The 16,710-nt window shown below is 42.9% G+C and overlaps 1 protein-coding gene across 1 annotated transcript in view; it reads right to left on the reverse strand.

Annotated features, from left to right (window-relative positions):
* Positions 1-13,904, reverse strand: part of fam107b (family with sequence similarity 107 member B) — a 28,335-nt gene extending 14,431 nt beyond the window's left edge. Inside the window, exon 1 of the mRNA XM_080761061.1 lies at positions 13,654-13,904. The gene's annotated coding sequence lies outside the window, so the exon portion shown is untranslated. The remainder of the gene's footprint in view (positions 1-13,653) is intronic.
* Positions 13,905-16,710: the final 2,806 nt, after the last annotated feature.

The following is a 16,710-nucleotide window of genomic DNA, read 5'->3' on the forward strand; positions in this document are numbered from 1 at the left end:
TTGACTGACACGCAGGTGCCTCAGCTTAAGACTCAATATGCGTTTTTTGGGGTGAGTTTGATTGAACATTCCCTGCCCCATTTGCATTTGAATATATCGTTGCTGTCAGTGCTATTGAACACCCTTTACGTCTGTGTGTTCTGTTGGTTAAAAAAAACATTGAACCAATGAAAAGTGGTAAAAAGCGCTTCGGACAAAATCTCTTAACTCCATTGGACCCTCAAACTGTCTGCGAAAGCATCTAACTCCACCACCTCTCTCCCTCTCATGCAAGAAATTGACAATATATTAAAAGTCACAAAAACAACTTTGTGTGCGAATAGGCTATTGCTTTGTTTAAAAAAAAATCACACCCGTGTGAAGTGAGGTGAGCTCTTATCATCGTACATCATCCTGACGTAAAATAGACACTATGCCCTTGCTCAGACACAATGTAAAATTATCCATTCATTGTCAATGGGAATTTAATGTTTGTGTAGGATGGATGGAAATCTACACTAATACCTGAATATAGAGGCCGGGGGGCTAGCGCCCCTCAAAAATATAAGGTTTTTTTCATTTCTTAAAAAAATAAGAATTCCTGAAAAATGAACATTTTGTACTTCGGTGGTTTCTTCCCGACATCAGAGATATAATAAAACATGAACCTAGAAAAAGATTGTTCCCATCAAAGAGGAAATTATGGCAAATATTCTAAGCAAGTCAATTTGCCCACATACACTTTCCTGTTCAAACCCTCCCTCTCTCTCTCTCTCCACTCATTCACTCTCCCTTTCATTCAACCAGATCCCAAGTCTCTCCCATGCACACAGATGGGAGGGCGGCCCACCCCTCCAGGGACATTACGTCATCAATACCCCTAAAGCAAGCCCCACACCCACCTTCCCTCCCTCTCTGACACACACACACACACACACACACACACACACACACACACACAGAGCAAGAACACTCAGGGCTTTTGGTTAGTCTGCGACTCTGCGTGTTAATGAAGCGGTCATTTAGCCATAAAGTGGAGAGGCCCTAATTAAAACACAAGGATACATGGCCTTTAAACCTACAGCTGCTGGGGGATGGGGGCCAGGGATGAAGGGCGAGAGAGAGAGGGCCAGCTTGTGACGCCAAGCGCATGTCCCACGTCGAGTCCGCACCACGCATTTACACATAAGACGCATAAATCATGTAGACATGTACGTACGTATGTTTGCATAAGCTTTGCCCCCAACAAACATCCGCCTGCTGAATTTGCATCCACGAGTCAAAAAGGGTTTAATGACCCGGCCTCTCCGGCTTATTAGGCCCAATGACCCTGTCAGTACCTGCCCTGGATTTAAACCAAGAAGACAAGCGCTGAATTCCAGAAGAACTGTGGTAGAAACATCCACTATGCAAAACGTCTGCCCGGGGGGGTACAAGAAAAGATAACACTGCGTGGTATGTATACCTACCCAGTCTCACCCAAACACAGAGAGATAGCACGGAATTGCAATTCTTTACATACACGCCTAGAACACCCCCAAATCTGTACAGACACTGAAATCCTCCCCATAGAGCATAGACAATGATGTTTGGGCGCCGTCTCTACCAAACTTCAGCCACGGGAGACACCACCGAGCCGCGAGTTGCCGTGTCGAGCGTTGCGAAGTTCGGTAGAGCTGACTGAACAGAAGAGAATAGAATAGTAAGTAATGTCAAACGCGAACCCACCCAGCCACAGTGAAATAGCACTTCCATATTAGTGAAAGTCGTGGTCAAAACAGTAGTTGTGTAATATGTACAGATTTTAGGGTTCTCTATTCTCTATTCTGTTCGCTATTTCGCTGAATTTCTGTGAGATGGGGTTGAGTATACTGTACAGTATTTGGGTCAGGATAGACAGAAAGAAAGACAGAGACAAGAGGGAATGTAACGGTTCAGCGAGAATATGCTGGGGGTTTGCGTTTTGGGGGTTGTGGTCTGTTTCTTATTTCCTGCCTGGGAGAGGGGAACGGGCGCCTGGAACGGAGCAAGGTTGAGCAGTACTAGTTCACCGTAAAAAAAATCTGTGAGTGTTCATTTAACTCTCGACAGTGTAAAAAAGGATCCATTTGTACACACTCTGAGTCATTATGAACACTCTGGCCGGTTGCTGTGTGTGAGAGCGAGGGGGAAAGAGCAGCTGAATCCTGGCGAGGCTCATCATCACTCACTGACCCCTGAGAGCTACTCGAGAGCTACTCTCCATATAATGTCGTCACCAAGGGAGACCCTGGGTTGCGGGAAATTGTAAGTGGGGTGTTAAAGGTTCATAACACCCACACCATGCCTACGTACGTACAACACAAAATATTATGTTTTCTAGCTTTAGCTGTGCAGTGTGGACTGTATGGAGGCAAAACGTTGCTGCATCTCTCTTCATAATTAAGTATATTGTGTGTCCGGCAACAGTACCCCACGATACATATGACAGGCATTTCACTGCGAGGGCAACACGAAAATATTTTTTTTATAAAACATCATGTTCAACCATTCATCAACGGTTTACTTTTGTGAGATTTTCCAGCGACCACAAAAAGAAAATCACTGATGGTACAAAACAAACTTTAAACGCCTATCCTAAGCTGAAGCCATTGTGATTGTCTCTCATGCACACGTCCATGCCAGAGTTGAATAACATATTTGTTTTCTCTGTGACAGGTGAAGAGGGGTTGAATGGGCTGAACGTGAAAACAAGCTATTAAACGCTTACAAGCAAGGAGAGCTCTTTGTGAATGGCTGGATTTTATCTTTACATGTGTGTGTGTGTGTGTGTGTGTGTGTGTGTGTGTGTGTGTGTGTGTGTGTGTGTGTGTGTGTGTGTGTGTGTGTGTGTGTGTGGGGGGGTTCATATCATTCCCTTTTGTGTTGTTATCTTGCATGTTCATCATATTATGTAAATAAGTTAACAATATGATAATGATCATACAGCCTTAGTGCATAGCACGCTCTCCTGATGGTATAGGCCAGGGCCTGTGACATGTTGGTGTCATGTACATAATTAAAACCACATGATTTATTGAGGTATATGTTTCTGGTGCTGACCAATACAGCCTTGGCTACAGCAATGGTGGGGGAAACAGTGGACAGTGCTACTGAACCACTGTCTGCTTTCCTCCACAGAACTTTCACAGCTGGTTGAACAACACTCTGCTCTAATTACTTTGGTTTTGAGGAGTACGCTGCTCTGACTGGCTAGTAAGTTGTTTTGCATATTATTTTAACAAGATACATGGAGGCTGCCATTTCTTTCAGTATAAAAACATGTATTTGCCACTGTTGACCTGCATTTTTGCCATGAAGATAATTGTGTAAGTGTTGTTGCTGTTGCTGTTTGTTTTCACTGTTGACAAATTTCCACACGTGGACAATAAATTAAACTAACTAACTAACTAACTAAAAAGTTGTCAGCACTGGTTATGCAACACTTTTAAAAACGCAGAAGGCATATGGATGTGAAGTATGGTCTACAATAAAGGACATTATGCAAGTGACTGCAGTGTTGTTGTGGAATTATGTATCAATTTGACAATAATGATGGAGTCGAGTCGAGACAGTATTCAAGCTGGTTATGTTTATGTACAGTAGCTCTGGTCCATATCCCTAATGCCCTTGCTGCTCCTTGAATTAATTAAGGCTTGACCTGCAGCCTCTCCTCTGTAGCGAAAATAAAAATAACGTTTTCGCTACTCACCAATACAAAGACGGGTTGTGTCATTACAAAGCCTACTTTCCTTAGTGGAGGCACTCCACCACAAGAATCAAATTAACTTTTTGGCCAGAAAGAGATTTCTTTTTCACCGGAAGGTTTTCTCCGAAACAAAATGGAAATGCAGTACAATGCAGTCCGACAGCCAACAGTGGCTCCCCCAGCAGCTGTATTCATTAGCCAGCCCTAAACACAGGAACTGGAGCTGAATCAATAGATTAAATAGTAATACATGTAATTGAAAGGACAGTTGAGATTTGTGCGTTTGTGTGTACGTGCAGTCGCGCACGTGTGTTATGTGTGTAATAGACAAAATGTGAACGAGTGTTTTTTTCCCCCTTCTTAAAATGTAGGACTTTTCTTCATATAGAACAGCACTCAAAATAGCTTGAGTGTCAATGCTATGGACAGTGAACCTTTTGCCATTAATCTCTGTGGGAACTGGGAAGTATACCATTGAAACATGTCCCGGTTTACAGGCGGTTACTTTGTACTAATTATTGAGCAATGTTATTTTTTTTAGCTTTTGCTAGGGCTCCTGTCGCTGCATGTTGCGAGAAGAGCCCCGGGAGGCCACAGAGGCAGATTACACAATGAATGGGACAGGCACAGACACCACGTTGAGTCACCCCACGGGAATGTGATGAACCTGCAAACTCCCATTATTGAGCTGGAAAGCACACACACACACACACACACACACACACACACACACACACACACACACACACACACACACACACACACACACACACACACACACACACACACACACACACACACACACACACACACACACACACACACACACACACACACACACACACACACACACACACGTGTTTACATACAAATGACATATGGATGTCATTTGAATACATACTAATCTGTACACCAGTCTTTAAAAATAAAATAAACAAACGAATGAAAGTGCTTATGCTGGCCTGCCTGACCAAGGACTGGTGTGTGTGTGTGTGTGTGTGTGTGTGTGTGTGTGTGTGAGTCTGAGGTCACAGCTGCCAGTCAGATACAAAGGCTGTCCTATAGCCCAACTATACTCTCCATACAACTGGCAGTGACAATTGTTCACCTATATACCGTATGTTGGTCTGAGGGCAACAGTTGTGGTGTGACAGGCGTGTGAGTGGGGGGACGACGACGGCGACGACTGCAGTGCCACATATGCCCTTACAAGGACAAATACATCTTAACAAGATCCAAAGTTATAGATCTACTATATCTAATAATTTAAATGCACCAAGTCTCTGTACGACTGGAATCAGCATAGCATTAGCATGTTACGTTACTTTGGAATGGAGACTAGTTATATAGGCACGGAAGAGAGGCCAGCGCTGGTTGAAAAACGATTGGATGTTAATTCATTCAATTCATACAAGCCTAAATGTTCACATGAAGTTACAACCACAGTTCCTTTGGTCTTTATAATGGCTAGGTTATTCAATATTACATGCTAGGCTTGCTAGCTAGCAGGCTACAGTGATCACTTCACTCCGTTGCGCCATTGACTGTCACCAAACTGTGGATAATATTGGGCAGAGTGAGGAGGGACTGTCTTGAATGCTGCCACTGCAGCCCACAGAGGCTTGTATATGATAATGAAAACAATCAGCCAGGATGAATGGATGTAAAATTAAGAAATAATAACATGACACAGAGACGGTCACTGCTTAATTAAATTAATTTAGGACCTTCCTTCTAGCAGTTAATTTCATTTTATTAAACACATTTCTCCTGATTTAGCCCATTTTTTTTAATGGCATCATCATGCTATTATGCCCGTGGATATGCAGAGTGAACTTAACAATGATAAATTAATATAATAATACCTTTTATATAATCAGTGTAATAGTGGGGCGAGATGGAAAAGGGGCGACCGTGCGGAAACCTTTACATAATGGTAATTAAACATTAAAACACCTGCGGCTTATAGTCCGGTGCGGCTTGTATACGTACATATTTGGGATTTCCCCAAAATGTGGCTGGTGCGGCTTATATTCAGGTGCGCCTTATAGTCCGGAAATTACGGTAGTGTATTATAATTGAATATAAACATTTCTTTTTATTTATGCCTCCCGGTGACGCTATAATGTATAATGTTAAAAGGGTGGCATTAATTGTTCTTCAACGTAGTGGAGGAAGTTTCACAGCAATCGGACGCCGAGTTCATGATTTGAGGCATTTTGTTAAAAACGGGCCACACCTGCACTTTAGATATCAATCTTAGCCAACCACCATAGAATATTTTAAAATAATTCACACCCATGTGAAGTGAGGGGCACTCTTATCATTATACGTCATCATTCATCATACATGATATGTCATCAATGTTTGTGTACACACTTTTGTCTTCAATGATTGTGTTTACAGCTGGACAAAATCACAGATCCTTCTTGATCACATGACTATAAAGATATTGTGTACCGATTTGCATGATATTTAGATCAAATCTGAAGGACTAATATAACAAAAATGTGTTTTGGATAAGTGGGCCTCCTGGTGGCAGTATAAGAGGCATATTTGAAAAATGTAAGGCAGATGTTTTTCGTTGGCCTCTAGGGAGTGTGCAATTACAAACTTCTGATGTTTGCAGTTATAGGTAAAACGCGACTTGGCCTCTTCCTGAGCCAAGTGGGAATGTGCATGCACAGTTTCACCACAATCGGACGCTATGTTCATGATTTGTGGCATTTGGTTCTAAACAGGCCAGTCGTGCAAGCTTTAGATGTCAATCGTCAATCGTGAAATGGATACGTGTTGATTACCTGACTGTGTTATCATGTGTTTTGTGATTCGCATGATTTTTTTATAAAATCGGAAGGAGTCATCAAAAAGGCAGATGTGGAAAAAATGCATGGCAAAGGTTTTTCCATGGCATCTACGGAATGCGCATACAAAGTTTTACACAGATCACTGCAGTTATATATAAAAACATGAATGGGCCTGTTAGCACCATGCACCATGAGGCTGATTTGAATTAATTAAGTGGCATTTCTTCCTCTGCCTAGTAGGAAAGTCTGTGGAAAATTTCACGGAACTCTGGAAGGCAATCTTAGCCAATCGGGATGGAATATGGACAATTGGACAGATCCTTGTTGATCACATGACTATAGACTACGAATTTGCATGATGTATGGATAAAATCTGTAGTGAGTAGTAGGCTATGTATAGAATCTGTAGGGAGTAATATAAAAAAGTATTCCAAAATTGGCCTCATGGTGGCGAGGCAATTTGGGGCAGAGGTTCGGAATTTGGAGTGTATGTGCACACTGCACAGTTTGGCAGCGACCGGGTCAACGGTCCCGGGCATTACTGTAGCTTTTCACAGACAGACGGAAACACGGATGGAAGTACGTCGTGCAAAACATAATCTCTCCCCATGCCTTCTCTCTCCCCATGCCTTCGGCCTGGTGGAGACAAAAACTGTTTGGTTTTATGAACGTGAAGAATCCTTTAGCCATAATAGAAACCTCCTGTTGAACAATGCTTTGTGTTCTGCTGTGATGTGTGAGACCCCTATATAAAGACAGGAAAAAGCCAGCCCCACTCCATCATTCATTGGCTGAGCACAGCTGGGAGTCCCGCTCTCATTGGCAGAGGAGCACATTGGGAAGGATTAGGGAGAGTCTCCTTTGTTTACATGCTGGTACAGAAAAAAAAGATGATAAAAGGAACCCCAATAACAACTGTTACCTCGGGCAACCAGGCGATCTCCTGTTAAAGACGGACGGACACGTGGGAACACTGACAGAGCGCGTACACTCACACGCACAGACGTGGATAACGAGGTAACCAGGTGCCCTAGAAACAGAGTCTTTGTTCTCAATAATCTATCCTTTATGTGCAAACAGACAGAGCCACTTGAGAAGCTTGCACGAGCACACACATACTATATACTGTACATGTGTGCACCCTCAATCGTGCATGCGCCACCATTGCACACACACACACACACACACACACACACACACACACACACACACACACACACACACACACACACACACACATGCAATTCTATGAATACCTTACGGGACAGCTGGTAATCATAGGGTTTCGTGGCACGATAAAACTTTCCGAAGCCATTACGAGTGTATACTCTGCAACTTCGTCTGACCTCAGGCAGCAAAGATGTGGCTCCGTCTTTCCACAAGATCACGTCCGCATGCTCTCCTCTCCTCCTCTAATAAGACAAGTAACATCATACATCTTGATTCAGACTCATACTAGGAGCTTAATCCAATTCATGTGATCTCAAGACTCCCACTCTTCCCTACATTTCAACCCAACAAGACCCGAAACAGGACAGCAATTACTGTTATGTATGCATGCAAGCGCACACGTGCGTGATCCATTCTCTTCTATGACTACATGAGAGTGTGTGTGGCTCCGTAATGGTACTTTATTGTGATTGAAGCTCCTGCAGAACAGAGAGAAAATCAATGGGATGCATTGGAGTAGCTGTGCGTGTCTGTGTGTGTGTGTGTGTGTGTGTGTGTGTGTGTGTGTGTACACAAACTAGTGCGTGTAGCGTAGGTATGCGTGCATGTTTACTGTGTGCATGCAGCATTACTCTTTGTTCTATGATCTAAGTCTTGTATATGGACCACATGCGCCTGAAGTCCTAAACATGCTCAAACAAAGGAAAGTCAACATCATTCTAGACATGTCTGACTGACACTGTACAGTACGTCTGATGCCGCGGGGCAGTACGTACCCCCTGGCTGGCTGGCTGTCAAGAAATTCAATACCTGAACTGTGACAGCATGAGCTAAAAACCATGGCAACAAAACCACAACGTGGTGTAAACAGGCCCTTTGTGCTGTTGGTGGAAGTCTGTGATTTCATCACTGCTGTGTGCATTGCATCATTGGGTTATTCAGTCCAGATGAAGAGGCGCGCAGAGTACGAAACCTATTGTCAGTATTAGTAGAGTCCAATCGATGTATCAGTTTGCCTGATAATCGGTTATTTGACCTTTTAATACATCAGTGTCGCCAGATTCGCCAATTATGCAACCGATGAGTCGATATGTCCCGATCTTTTACCACTGTCCTCATTTTGGGCCTGACATTCAGGTCGACAGTTTTTTCCCTAATCTAACAGATCTACAAGCTCACATATGGCAAACTCTGATGCTGGCATTCAAAGCAACCAAAGGTATGCCCCCCCCCCCCCATATCTTGCAAGTATGATCGAACCCTCCTGCGCACTCAGATCAGCCAATGCAGGGAAGCTGGAAGTACCTTCACTAAACATTCCGGGACAACACTCCACATGTCCCAAACTCTTCTCCCTTCTGGCTACAAAACTATGGAATGCACTTCCCATTGCAATCAGAACTGCAGCCTCACTCCCAATCTTCCACCGTAGTCTGAAAACCCACCTTTTCAGACTCCACCATGGCCCGTAGCACTTGCCCCAGCCCCTTAGATAGCACTTTATGTAGACTTAGATAGCATTTTATACAGACTTATAGCATGTTACGTAGACACTAGACAGCACTAAAATGGCATTTTATGTAGTCATAGCACTTTATAATATGAATAGTGTAGTTTATATGTATAGTTTCATTATATAAATATTCCACTGTTACGTTCTTAGCTTACGCATGTTTCATGATAACTACTTAGTTTTTATGTATGTGATGTATTGCCATGCTTTTTGTTCTTGCTGAATGTAAATCGCTCTGGATTAAGTTTAAATGTGCGTGCCACTCTGGATTAAATTGTGTGTGCATGCCACTAAACATCTTAAAATACTGAAGTATGAACCAAGATGTCAGCAAGCTGCTGCTGCAGTACACATGAAACAAACTCAAACTTACTAAATTTACTCACTACTCATACACAGCAATTAGCGGAGAAATGTTTACAGGCGGATGCAACAAGGCAACTGTAGTCTCTTACTAGCCTACCTATGATTTGAGAAGTGACGCATGCACGCACACACGCACACACAGTAATAGTGCAGCATGGGCTGGATCTAGGCTTGGGCTCAGTACATTCTGCTGACTAATGAAGTCTGTGGGCACAGACAGAGCAACACCGCTGATGGATAAAGACCACCAACTCCTGTGGCTGTCTGTATAACCCCCCCACAAACACACACACACATGGCCTGAAAACCTCGCTAAACTTTAGTAAACATTAATGGCTGTGATACGCTACTTTATTACGTGGACAGATAACATTTAGATAGGGAGTCAGTGGGACACAGAGTGGACACATTCCACTGACTGGTGTGACATTCCATTCCACAATGTGCACATTCCATTCTAGAATGGAGCCGTGCACACATACTTTAATTGTCATGATTTGTCCTCCTTGGCGTCCAATATAGGAACAGAACATGCCAGGACGTTCCATAATGCTTTCCCCCAACCCCACCCCACCCCACAGTCTGTGTGTGACAGTATCAGCTCTTTACGGGAAGTAGAGAGGCAGCAAGAGAGACAGAGAGCAGGAGAAAAAGGAGAGGAGGAGGGGAGTTCAAAGATCAGAAAACAGATGTAAATCGTTTTGCAAACTCCCCACCAAATGACTAACACATGTGCGGGGCCTTTCCCCTCCTCTCCACTCCACACACATACTCATACTCACTATTTGGCTCTATATACTGAGAGACAGGGCAACTTACTCATTCATAGCATTACTCTTTGTCACTTTCTCTTTCCTTTGAACACCCCATATCATTGAGACTAGACCGGTGCCCGGCTGTAGAGCACAGAGTCGGTAACGATGGAAGTTGAAGATCCTTGCCCCACACATGGAGGGTCCCAGGACAGGGGCCCTGTCGAAAACCCAGCCTTTTGTTGGCGGTTCTGGACAACTTCTAGAGTTACATGGATTACAGCCGTACACACAGACATGGTGCATTTATAGTCACAGTTAGATCTGGGTACAATTCTGTTTACCCCCTTCACCCAGCAAATCCCCCCCACAACACACACACGCACACAAACACACAGCACATACTTGTGATACTACTAGAAGACTGTAGTCTAACCCTATATAGTTAAATATTGGCAGCAACTACCTGCCTAGACTAAGATCTCGTAGATATATTTTATCGATTCTGTCATTTTCAATCTGTCAGAATCGATAAAAACATCTACGAGAGTCTAAATCTTAGTCTACTACCTGCCAATCTTTTTGAGTTTTAACTATTTCATAATAGCACTGTATAAACTTTATCCTTATACAGCTGAGCTGACATCCTTGTTATATCAACGACAACACACCCCTCCTGGCCTCCTCCCTCACTCTAGGGGTGACAGTTCACTTGGGAGACATTTCACTGATGACAGTACAGGCAGTGTGTGTCAGAGTGAGATGATGACTAAAGCCATGTGTTTTATCGGAGTGGTCATTAATGTTGTCATGGCTGGCTGCGATGTTATTCTTACATACGCCATGAATTCAAACCAGAACTAACACGAACCCAGTCACCTTTCTAATCTAAACGATTTTCTCATAATGAAATGACCCAATTCAAAAACAAAGCCAGAAGCGATAAAAGAAGAAGCTTAAAAAAACTGGTTATGAACTCAAAGACAACACAATAGTGTCCGCACATGTATGCTGTTCAATGAATTATACCAAGCAATCTCAGTTTGTCTGTCCCGTCGGTCAATCGTGAGCTGCAAGCAAGCAACAAAAGAAAACAAGGGAAGGTTGAGTTTCTTTTTCTCTGCAGCCAGCCAGTCTCGTGCGGTTGTTTCTCTTCTTACTTTCGGTCAGATCGGGGGGTCCCTATTCCCTAGCCCCTTTTGGAACCCTCGGTTATACCTTTTCTGTATTTTCAAAATACAGAAAAGGTGTAACCGAGGGTCCCGAAAGGGGCTAGCACTAGGGGGGGTCCCACTGTCCCACATGCACTGTCTGGGCCGACGTAGTCTCTCAAGACAGACTGTTGCCTCGCGTCAACTAGTCTGTCGGCAAGCAGTAGAAAGAAACGTATCACTGGCCTACAAGTATGGACGCTGTAGTTCAGGAAGTCAGCCGCGCAATCACCCAATCACATTTAGTGGGCGGGATTTACATGTGTGTGCAGCGAGGACATTTCGTCCCACTGGAAGCAAACCTACATGCTTCCATTATTATTGAACATGGCTTCCTCTGGTCAACAAACAACACCAAATAAAGCTATTACGAATGTATGTAGAGTTTGTGGAGATTATTTAAAGTATGGAGTAAAAGGACAAGTATTTAATTTATTCACAAATCAGGGATTGGAGACTAGTTTGGAAGCTATAACCGAAGAACCTGTTGTTGCAGACGATCCACTGAAATCGATTTGCTTAAGCTGCAAACAATTGTTGATGAAATATTCGCGCACCAAAGAAATTTTGGAAAAGGTTGGCGATTCGGTCAAATAACTGTATGACCGAAACAATGCTAGACATAAGCGTTGTGCAACTGCATCTCCATCTCACCTCAAAAAAACGGGGAAGTGCTATCTAATGTTGTCCTATGTTGAACAAATAAGTGTAAACTCCGTCAAACTAAATGTAATGTAAACTGTGTACAGTACAAAGTATGAATAAAAGCGTTGGTTATGATTAAGTGTAATTAACTTCAATCAAATGCGTTAATTGTGTTGTGTGCTAATATTTACGTTTCCCAACAAATGACCCCTTTATTTAAGCAACTTCAGAACAGTCCGTGACGTACAAATATAACGGACGTAAAACAAATGTATTTTGCAGTACAAATTAAAGTTATAAAAGCTTTGGTTTAGTGTTCAATCTGAAAGTGAATTGATTTGGAAACCGCGGGGGCTCCTTTTCACACTGTTTCACAAATCACATTAGGATACAAAGCCTTTCAGACGTGGTATTATCTATATTTTTGCTTTAAACTTTGAGAAGGGGTCCATTACGTTTTACAGGTCAACAAGGACCCATTATCTAGTGTAATCAATGAATATAAATCCTCTTACATTAGCTACATTTATTGTCTAAATTTCAAATTGTGTTGCATATTTATAATAAACTTGATTTAATGGATGGTTGGGTCCATATGATCGTTTGACAGTACTAAAAGTACATTCAGTGTATTTTATTTTAGACACTAATCCCTTAAATACTCAGCACTTGATCAAAATGGGTGATCTATAAGGTCACAATACTATAGCACTGAGATGCATTGTGACTCGTGAGTTTAAAGCTGGCTGTTTTTCTGCATGCCATGATGCAACATGCATAAGTAGTAGTACACATGGTTAAATTGTAGTTTCTAGCATTATTATGATTAAATGTTAATAAACGGCATGTTTTCAGAGTCTGCATTCTGCCCAGCATATGCTGCAGAAATGCCTCGCTCCGTCAACATTTTCACTTGCTCTTCCATTATAGAAATGAGTGGGCATATAACAAAAACGATAGCGTCCTTTAGCCATCTCTCTGGAAAGGCTTCGGAAAGTAGGGAACACACCGTTGGCCAAGCTTGATATACGAGGCTTTTTCCAAAACCAGTAGGTAAACATAATAAAACATCTCGTCGATCGATTAAATATTTCAAACAAATGTGCTGAAGCGGTTTGATATGTTCAACATTGTGTAGAACAGCAACATTTCCTCCTCCGTTACATCCATGTTTTGTTCCGCAAAGGAATGGTTGAAAGTAGGAATGAAAACAGTGCGACACAGCGGTAGTAGTGGAACTCGGCGGAAAAGCAAGGGCCTTTTCCGGTTGATCGAAATTCTAAACAGACGTTGCCCCCAGAGTCTAATTTCGAGGAACAACAGCGGAGGCGCTGTTTTCCCGAATATTTGACGATGGGATTCTCAGATTGGGGCCGACGGGACAGACAGATAATAGCAGAACGTGCTGCTTTGTTGTTGGTGCGCTCATGAAACAATCATAGGACTAACACATAGACACACACACGCACAGTCGCACACCTACCTCAAACTCGAGCCCGACGACACTTTTTCCAACTCGGCTTCTTTCTTTAATAATATTCAAAATGACAAAGAAGTGTTTGGAGCCACATCGGCGCGTCTTCTGCTCTTCTCCCTCCCGAATGAATCACTTCTTGGGATAATATAATAATGTGTCTCAGTCTGCGTCTCTCGAATTATTTTCTATTCTCCCTCTCGGATTGGAAAGTGTTCAATAGCTACTAGCACACACACACACAGTCACACACACTCTCAGCCAGGACCCATAGAAAATGTAAATGAATGCTGGATGGGAGGGCTGATTGTGATGTCACGTCCAGGGGCTCCTCCCTCTAGACGGGGGAGACCCCCTCGCACTGGGGCGGGGCGTGCACGGATACACGCACGTGCTATCATGCACGCCACCACGCACACAACCCCTCTCAGTCTCTCACACTGTCACACACACACAACATAACATAACAAAAAAACACACACTAAACTTGACTTCTTCTTCGCTACACCATCAAGATACCCATGTTTTTGATTGATTGATTGAAATATTTACTAACAGTTTTCAGAATTACAATACATTTCAAGCACAAACTCAATACAAAGACGGTTGAGTGGACGATCGACCCAATTAAGCATTACACTTGTTTACAAGAGGGTCCACCTTGTTCAATTCATCAAAACATGTAGATACGTACAAATAGACACTTCTATATAGTCAAAGAACAGAACAGGAATTCATCATAAGGGAGGTAAAAAAGGAAAAGAAACATACAGTGAGGGGAAAAGGGGTGGGCGGTGGGATTCAGATATTACAGGGGCCAGTTTCAAATTGCAGCCGACCGTAGGTGCCCTTTGAGAGAGGTTTTGAAGGAGTCAAGGGATTTGCATGTCTTAATGACTGTTGGTAGGGCGTTCCACATTTTGGTGGCATAGGAGCGAAAATAATTTAGTCCCTTGTTTGTGCCGAATCTGGGTTGTACTGTACATGGTTGATGGTTCGTTGCACTTCCTCTGGTGTTGTCGGTGTGGACTTCGTTAACATTAAGGAAGTATCTATACGATCTAGACAGGTACATGGGTATCTTGGTGGTGTATCGAATCTTGTGGACCAGAAGACCCATTGCAAGATGCTGTACTCTGTCGTCGACCCTAAGCCATTCCAGCCTGTCAAAGTGGGAAGGGGTAAGGTGGGTTCGGGGTGTGAGGCCAAGTAGGAGCCTGACCAGTTTGTTTTGGGAAGTCTGGAGCCTAGTTTTAAGGACCTTTGAGGTGCTGTGGTACCAGGAGGTTCATGCATAGTCAAAGAAACCTTGTATGAGGGCTCCTGTTAAGGTCTTCAAGGTGTTTTTGTTGACCAGTGAGGAGATCCTTTGGTTGACTTTTTTTTATTACGTTGGTGGACGAGACTAGCAGTGCAGAGTCATCTGCGTACAGGAACAAGTTGCAATGTGAAGTTGCAATGTGACTTTCTAAATACTTCCTTAATGTCAACGAAGTCCACACCCACAACACCAGAGGGAGTTCAACAAACCATGTGCAACCCAGATTTGGCACAAACAAGGGACTAAATCAATTTAGCTCCTATGCCACCAAAATGTGGAACGCCCTACCAACAGCCAGTAAGACTCCTTCAAAACCGCGCTCAAAGGGCACCTACGGACGCCTGCAATTCCAAACTGCCCCCGTAAAATCTGATTTCCTGTTTTTTAAGTGTATATTTGTACCTCTAAATCTTCTGATTAATTGGAAAAAGTACCCTGTAAACAAGTGTAATGCTTTATCAGTGTGTCATCCACAGTAACAGTCTTTGTATTGAGTTATGTGCTTTCATGTGAAATGTGCCTTTTCTCCAAACTGTTAATTAATAAATACTCAATCAATCAATTCTCCTGTAAACTACTACAGTACACCTTACCATTATGGACATTTCCAACAAAGCAGATAATTTGTAATTGCTGGCTTTGATTCAAAGAGAACATCATGCAGTCTCTATTTCCCCTCCTGGCTTTTGTGAGAGCCGAGGCTCTCCTCCTGAGCATTCATACTGATAAAAGAGTAATCTTCTTACTAATGACCAGGGGATAAGCTTATCCACTATCCTTCTGTTCAATGTCCTCTCCATATTACCACACACACCAACACTGATCTGACACTTGTGCAATCAGGTCTCCCATGAAAGAAACACTGGGCAGTAACACTACACTTCCAACCATCACCTTACAGACTAGTCCATAATACTATTGGTTTTGAGGAAGGATCTATTAACATCCCAAGATAGCCAGAGTCCGGAAAACAAAACAAAACAATTAAGTTCATCACAGGCTACTAAGAATTTGCATCAGCATGTGGTCCAGTACAGACAACTGTCAATTCAACAAATATTAAATAATATGCATACGTCTGACACAGCAGACAAGCATGACAAGCAGAGTGCAATGGGATATTTAAAATACATACATAGACATCCTGTGTATATCCACACAGGAAGACCTATAGTTACTCCAGGCCAGTGATTCTCAATGTAGGGTCCGGGGACCCAGAGGGGTCCTTGAGTGGCTTCCAGGGTCCACAGCAAAATGAGTTAATAATCACCTCAAAATCGGTTTAACCACTTTAATCCTATCTGAAAACAGCCAATCCACAGCTTGTAGTTGGGCTATTTTCAAAAGAATCTCAAAAGAATGTGAAACCTTTTGAATATTTCTGAAACATTTTAACAACACAAATCTTACACACTCGCACATCTTTTCGGGTGGGGGTCTGTGGCCAGCTATTCTATTTGGGGGTCCTTGACATGAAAAAAGTTGAGAACCACTGCTCGTCTATAGGGCAGGCTACTGTGCTTGTTGAGAAAGCTGCTGTTATTGGAAATGACACAAAGACCTTGCGGGCCTACAATGTCATGACGTCATAGCACATGGAGGGAGTCACATTAAGACATTCCTGAGTGCTGTCTCAGAATTTGGGAGATTGAGGGGCGTCTGAGATTGTTGGACAGAACAATAGGATGAGTCATGAGAGAGGCCACCGCTGACCCATGATAAAACAGTCCTAGAAAAGACCCCAA

This window comes from Protomyctophum bolini (assembly GCF_963924005.1).
Source record: "Protomyctophum bolini genome assembly, chromosome: 4".
NCBI classification, from domain to species: Eukaryota; Metazoa; Chordata; class Actinopteri; order Myctophiformes; family Myctophidae; genus Protomyctophum; species Protomyctophum bolini.